The sequence below is a fragment of the Penaeus monodon genome, unplaced genomic scaffold (assembly GCF_015228065.2).
Source record: "Penaeus monodon isolate SGIC_2016 unplaced genomic scaffold, NSTDA_Pmon_1 PmonScaffold_16379, whole genome shotgun sequence".
In the NCBI taxonomy this organism is placed as follows: domain Eukaryota; kingdom Metazoa; phylum Arthropoda; class Malacostraca; order Decapoda; family Penaeidae; genus Penaeus; species Penaeus monodon.
Window position 1 is genome coordinate 1 of NW_023645684.1, and position 8,007 is coordinate 8,007.

Consider the following 8,007-nt stretch of genomic DNA (forward strand, 5'->3'; position numbering starts at 1 on the left):
AACAAGGCCCCCCCGGGGGGGGGGTTTTGCCCCCAGGGGGAGCTCGTCCCCTTATGGATACATCAAAAATGAGGTGATCGGCCCACCCTTTCCCCCGGATGTGTAAATGGTGTAATAAATAGATGACAGACTGATAACAGATGCTCGGTTGTAGATATATGGATAATAGATACAATAATTATACACAGATAGATAAATATATATATAGATAGATAAAATAAATAAATAATGTAAATACAAATACGCACACGCACTCGCACACGAACACAACACACAAACACAACACCACACCACACACACACACACTCACACTCACACTCAACTCACACTCACACACCACACACACACACACACCACACACACAAACACAACACACAACACACACACACACACACACACACACACACACACACATATATATATCGACATATACGTAATACTGATATATAGAATGTTCACATCACACACACTTGTGTGTATGTAATGCAATTATCTGAACAATGTTTGCTTTTGACAGGCTCTAGTCGAAGGCAGAGCAGGCGAAGCTTTTTACTCCAGGCTTTATCAACGCCTTAAGGTTATAGCAAAGAAGTTACGGTACTAGTTAAGTAAGTAAGATCACCTTTTCATAATCTGCTAAATATTAGTTGTAGACCATACCCCTTGAAAGTAACAGTTAAGAATGGTGATGGTGCTGTACTACTGTAGCTAATGATGGTGTTTGTGTTGAAGTTGATGGTGCTGTTGGTGCTCCAGGTGGAGGTTGACGATGATCTTAGTGGCGGTTACAGTGATGACAAAAGTATCGATGCTGATAATGATCCTGACAATATAATGGCGTTATTTAATAGAAATGGCAATAAAAAGTATGTGAAATTGCTTTCTTGACCGTGATAGTAAGTATAACAAAACTATACTATAATACGTACTATAATGTTTATAGTGCTATTGCTAAATCTCTGGAAATAAATCTATTCTATATCCAGTTTGATGCAATAAAAACCCAAAGGCACACATCTAAACCTTTTAATGTCGTCACATTCAGTCGCAAAGCAGTAGTGTAGTTATTTAATGTTATAGAGATAATGCTTTCGACGTATCAGCCGACTCCAACATTCTCCAGGGCATGCCTCCTTTCGTATATACCTGAGGAAGCACCACAGGGAAAAAAACCTTCCACATAACCACTTTCCCTGCTCCGCCTTTCATTGGTATTGGTGTGTGTGTGTGTGTGTGTGTGTGTGTGTGGTGTGTGTGTGTGTGTGTGTGTGTGTGTGTGTGTGTGTGTGTGTGTGTGTGTGGTGTGTGTGTGGTGTGTGTGTGTGTGTGTGTGTGTGTGTGGGGGTGTGTGTGTGTGGGTGTGTGTGGGTGTGGTGCTTACGAGGGGTGTGTGGCTGAAAATAACGTCTCCTCGCTGCCGCATTGTGGGCTACTAATCCCGCAGCATACAGTTGTGTTCCATATACGTTTGTAATTTCTAATGGAACTGTGGATAATGCTGCTTGGTTAATATATGTCTTATCTGTTTCCTTTCAAGCAACTCTGACATAGAAAGAAAAGTACTTTTTGCGTATGTGACAGCAATTCCTTGTGCTGTCCTCTGGGAGACGAATTGTGAAAGAAATAGATATAGCCCAGGATCCGCAAGGTGAGTAAATCTCGGCATTTTGCTTTCATAAAGAAGAGAGGGTATAGAATAAATAGCATTATTTTAATATTTGTGGTCTGATAAACAGTTTGAAACAGAGCATTCATGGTTCCCTCCCTTCACCCTTTGCACAGTATTTTATGAAAAACTGCCTTTAACTTACTTTACCCTTGGTAACCAGTCTTTTACTGAATTGCGTTGCGACCATGCGGTATTTCAGCCTTTATAAACAGGCACAGGGTGGACATGAATTTACACTTAATTGCTTAAATCACAGTTGAAGTTACATACCACTAACAGTCAATAGTCAGGACCACAGGAGGTTATCTAATAATCCATCTATCCTCCAGAACGAGGAGAATGCGCAGTATTACGCTTTCGTTCTACGCGCAGTTCGTCGTACTTGGAATGGTCTACTACGGCATCTCATTCGGCGCCGACAAGCTGGGCGTAAACCCGTTCGTGTACATGGCGGTGAATGGTGTGGTGGAGATCCCTTCCGGCACCGTAACCATCCCTCTGGTGGACAGGCTGGGAAGGAGGTTGTCGTGCACGCTGTCCTTCGTGATCACCGCCGGCTCGCTCATGGTCCTCGGATTCATCCCATCAGGTCTGTATGCTTACTTTTCAGTGCGCGGTATAAAACTTCATACAAACGCGCGACAAACGAAGCCTATTTACACCACAAAATGCATATGCCGTAATCCACAACCTTCCACCTAGGATTGAATTGGCTCGTATCATGATGGCCTTGATGGGCAAACTGGGCATCTCGATAGCATACCAGGTCGTGTTCCTTTACGCCTGCGAGCTCTTCCCGACCGAGGTGCGCGTGCGTGGACTCGGAACCTCGACCATTCTGGCGAAGGCGGGAGCGATGGTAGCCCCCTTTATCCTGGAAATTCTGGTAGGGAGACGCTCATCCACATGTCTTAGCTTTCCGCTAAGACGTATTGTGTTGCTTAACCTGAATCGCTGTGTAGAATCTTGAAAAAGTTACCATGTTCCTCGCGATATCTCTTCAACGATCAGGGCAATGTGAAGTCGTGGCTGCCGCTGGTGCTCTTCGGCGTCGCGGCGTTCCTGGCTGGCGTGGTCACGTTCTGGCTGCCCGAGTCGCTCACGGCGCCCATGATGGACACCGTGGCTGAGCTGGAGGCCGCGTATGGGGCCAAGGACACCAGGTACTGTCTCCAGTGGTTTGCTAGTCATGGGTGGCACAAAGATCTATACAATTCATGGATAACATTCGGCATAAATATGTGCGAACAGTTAGATAGACATAATGTGCTTAAATGTTTATATACATACATACATATATATGTATATGTATATATGTATATGTATATATATGTATATAGATATGTATGTGTGTCTATATGTATAGATATGTATGTGTATGTGTCCATATGTATTAAAATATGTATATGTAGATTCATAAGGATATGTATATCTATCTATCTATATATAACACACGTACACCACAAAACACCCCCCCCACCCCACATACACATAGATAGATAGATAGATATATGAGTGTGTGTGTGTGTGTGTGTGTGTGTGTGTGTGTGTGTGTGTGTGTGTGTGTGTGTGTGTTGTGTGTGTGTACGTGTATATGTAGGCATATATATATATTTTTTAACGGTAGGTTCATTAGTTGAGCCGCCGTGGTCACAGCATGATACTTAATTGTAGTTTTCATTATGTGATGCTCTTTGGAGTGAGTACGTGGTAGGATCCCCAGTTCCTTTCCACGGAGAGTGCCGGTGTTACCTTTTTTTTTTTACGTAATTATTCTCTCTATTTATCCGGGCCTGGGACCAGCACAGCCCACCCACTGGCTGGGTAGGCAATCGAGGTGAAGTTCCTTGCCCAAGGGAACAACGCGCCGCCGTGACTCGAACCCTCGAACTCAGATTGCCGTCGTGACAGTCTTGATTCCGATGCTCTAACCACTCGGCCACGAGCGGCCACATGCATATATATATATATATATATATATAATATATATATATATATATATATATATATATTTGTATATATATATATACATATACATATATATATGTACGTATGTATGTGTGTATATATGTTATATGTACACACACACACACACACACACACACACACACACACACACACACACACACACACACACACACACACACACACACATATACACACTGTGTGTGTGTGTATAAAATCTCCCCCCCCCCCCACACACACACACTTGTATGCAGGAAAAAAAGTCCGACTACACCTACAGCCTTGCAAATGTTTCTACGTGTAGCCCCTAGATGTCGTCCTCACCAAAGTAAAACAGACGAGGGGAAGGCGACGGGGAATGGGGCTGAGGGAGGGAGGCGATGATTATTATTGATGAAAATATTAATAACAATAATAATGATAATGATGATGATAATAATAATAAAGTAATAATAATGAATAATATAATAATAATAATTAAAAACAGTTGTAGTTTGACAATCACCTTACCAAATTTCGGTATGTGCTTGATTACTGCCTTAATGATTTTCTATCAAGCGCATTGAGCAAAAGTTCACTTCTCAGGACGACTTCGCCATACGCGTTGCCATATCTCTATCCTGTCGTCCTGCAAGTTCCTACCATTTACCTGCTTATAAAGTAAAAGGCAGCGATACAGCCAGTATCCAAGTACTTCTGTCTATTCAGGAACAATGATAATGATAAGAATGATAATGCCGATCAGTATTATTATTGTCGTATCAATAATATATGCATCAGTTGCCGCTAGCCTTACCCCGGCTTGTTGCCTCCCTCCCTCATACCCTTCGCCTACCTCAGCGTCTATTTTTCAATGTTGCGACGTATAGGGGGGACGCATAGAAGCATTCACCAGGGTGTAAGTGTAGCCGGACTTTTGCTCCTGGCTCATATGTGTTCCTGCTTCTACGCATGAACAGTACACATAAGCAAATGTAATAATTCCAATTTCCGTACCACAGGGACGCCACAGATGAGCATCAAATGGAGCAGCCAAACGAAACTACCAGAGAGCAGGCCTAAAGGCGATGGCCAGAGTCAGGAAATAACTTTCAATTTGTGTTTTTAAACCTGTTGTATTTTGATATATGAAGAATTTAACCAACTTCGATTTTTATGACAAGTAATTTTGGCGACATCATACCGCGTAACATTCGACTTTCGGGGAAAGCGTGAGAAGCCTGCAGGACTTCCTAGAAACGCCTCTCTGAAGGATACCGTCTGACTCCCCCCCCCCCTCAAAGCGACCTATTTTAACGATACAGGATGTAAGCATTTTTGGTGAGCTTTCGTCTTGGGGCTGAAAATAATCTCTCCTCTGAATGCCAAACCTTCTTAAGTTTCTAGGAAGGCTAATACACCAGTGGAGGATTCCCCCCAAAATGCCTTTTCAGACATCTTCACAATAAAAAAAAAAAAAAAAAAAAAAATCTATTAATAGTAATAAACATAAGAAAAAGCAGTATCGTTTTATTATGGAACCTATATTTCGTATTTTACATTCTCTCATTTTTTCATTCTATTTTATTAATTAACAGTCTTTCTCTTTAACCCTTGTCTCCCATTCATTTGTTAATTAGTTTGCTCTCTTTTCCTCTTTTTGTCTCTCTGGCTGAACTTTAATATACCCCACCCCCCAAAAAAAAAAAAAATATATATATATATACATATATATATACATATATATATTTATATTATATATATATATATATATATATATATCTATATATATAATATATATATATAATATATATACACACCACACACACACACAACACACACACGCACGCACGCACGCACGCACACCACACACACCACACACACATATATATATATATATATATATATATATATATATATATATATATATATATATATATATTCCCTGTGCTAAACCACAATACTGGATCATGTAAGATTTGTCTCGAACAGATATGATTCCAAACCAAACTTCTGCTGCAACAGCTATACACATTTCGTCCGAAGAATCAAGCAACTCGGGTGAAAATACCAGTTGATTCGGCGTCAGACACGATGACCGTGTTGGAAATCGCTTTCTGTGACGTCAACCCAAAAGCTTCTTGTATTTTCTGCAGATCAATTTTAGTTCACTGTCCGCGCGTACTTCAGAGATGATTTTCGTGAGAATTACTTATCAGGCAAATTTTGTTGGAAATTATATACATTAATGTATGAATATGAATATATATAATATATATATATATTATAAATATATATTTTAATATATATATATATATATATAAGGCACACTACATACAGCACACACACACCCACACACCCACACACACACACCACACACACACACACACAACACACACACACACACCCTATAATGAAACATAATGTGAAGCGGTTGCTGTCTATCCCCAAAACATTCAGGTCTGTCTTATACTGCTACATTCGCAGGAACGTTATATACTATCTCACGTGGTAAGTATCCTATTACAGAATGTAGTTTTGGCTTTTACATCTTTTACATATACATATACTGCATTGATTGCCGCGCAGATATCGGTCTGTTACTTTAAAGTGTGTCAGGAAATGACAATTCGAAAACTGTTACCCAAATTGAGTCACTTTACACACCAAAGGAAGAAAGAGGGAAGCAACTCGGCAAACCTGAAGAAACTCGTTCCTTAGCCGAGCTTCGAAACTTCAGCGACAGACCTTCGACAGGGCGTGGGTACTATATTCTTTTCCTCTTTTCAGAATCATCCTCCACTTTTAGAAAATGGACCAACTATCTGATTTATTTGTAACCCCCAAAAAAGGTCTTGCAAGTTTTGTGTTTTAGTATGCATTCTTATCATACTGCAAAAAAGTCACATCAACTAATGGAGAGCGCAAGACTCTCATCGCCTTTCGTCTCACCTCGATATGGTTTAGATCTGTTGTTCTCAGACTTTTGGTAACGTCATTCCCGGTAACTGTGACAAGCCACCATTTCCCTAAAAGTAGGAAGACAGGTGGAATGATTAATTTTAAATGTATAAAAAAATATTCGCAATCTGTGATGCTCAGCTTATAGAAAATCATCCACATCAACTAAGCAAGTGAAGGGAGTAGGATACTTATAACTGGTTTAAAGTTTACTATAGACTAAGGTGCAGTCGTACTGACATAACCCTGCACGCAAGGATAAAGAAGGGCGGGAGGGAAGGATAATGTGGCTGATTTTGTTTTTCGCTTTTAGGAAGGGGATTAGAAAGATGGATCAGAGAGAGTTTGGCCTGGCAGTGCTATCATGGGCCAAGGATCCTTTTGGAATAAATCGTCAAATTACCTTGACTACCGCGTGTAATTAATACTTTCTTTTGGCATTTATTGTCTGGCAATCCTGATACACACATCGTTCTCTTGGTACGAAAGGAACTTCTCTGGGAGAAATGCTGGTGTAATTCGTCCACTTCCCTGCGAAATAAGCCAAACATTTAACAGCGAGGGAAAGCTAATTCCCCCGCCTAATGAAAATCGAAAACCCAAGTAGAGAAGTGAATTAATTTAATCAGAGTGCCTCCAAACACCTGTGCCGCCCTCGACTCGGAAGCTGCAGCAGAACCAGAGGGGAAGACGACATAAGTGCTTCATCAAACTCAGGGCGGCGTGGACGTCAGACGTGCTCTCCTCTCCTGTCTACAGGGACGACCCTTGGCCCTTGTCTACCCCCTTGCCCCCCTCCCCTCCATGCTCTCCTCAGCTGACTGCAGTGTTGATTCAGTTACACAGTCAGCAAGGTCAGCTTACAAATCTTTACTATAACTATAAGGACGGTAGCTCTACAACTGAATTGTTTTATACTTTGTTAAGTTCCTCTGGAGCTGATACGAAGTCAGAGGTCAAGGAGTCAAGCTGTTACTGTTAATTTTATTTCTCGTTTAATTAGCTATCTACCTACTAATTTATTCATTACTCACACTCGGTTACGTTGTCTCGTGTATTTTGTCACTTTTTACTAGCATCCTCGTCATCATCGTTATCATCGTTATCGTCGTGTCGTCATCATCATCAGCATCATCTCATCATCATCATCATTTCATTATCATTATCATTATCATTATCATTATCATCATCATCATCATCATCATCATCATCATCATCATCATCATCACCATCACCATCACCATCACCATCACCATCACCATCACCATCATCATCATCATCATCATCATCATTATTATATCATCATCATTATCATATTATATATATATATTATATATATATTATAATATATATTATATATATATTCATCATTAACATTTTTATTTCATATCTCCTCATCTCACCTCATTAACATCAATGTCAAACCCCTCTTC

At 40.5% G+C, this 8,007-nt stretch overlaps 1 pseudogene; it reads left to right on the forward strand.

The window, feature by feature from the left end:
* The first annotated feature begins 517 nt into the window (after positions 1–517).
* Positions 518–5,104, forward strand: LOC119569542 (annotated as a pseudogene).
* Positions 5,105–8,007: the final 2,903 nt, after the last annotated feature.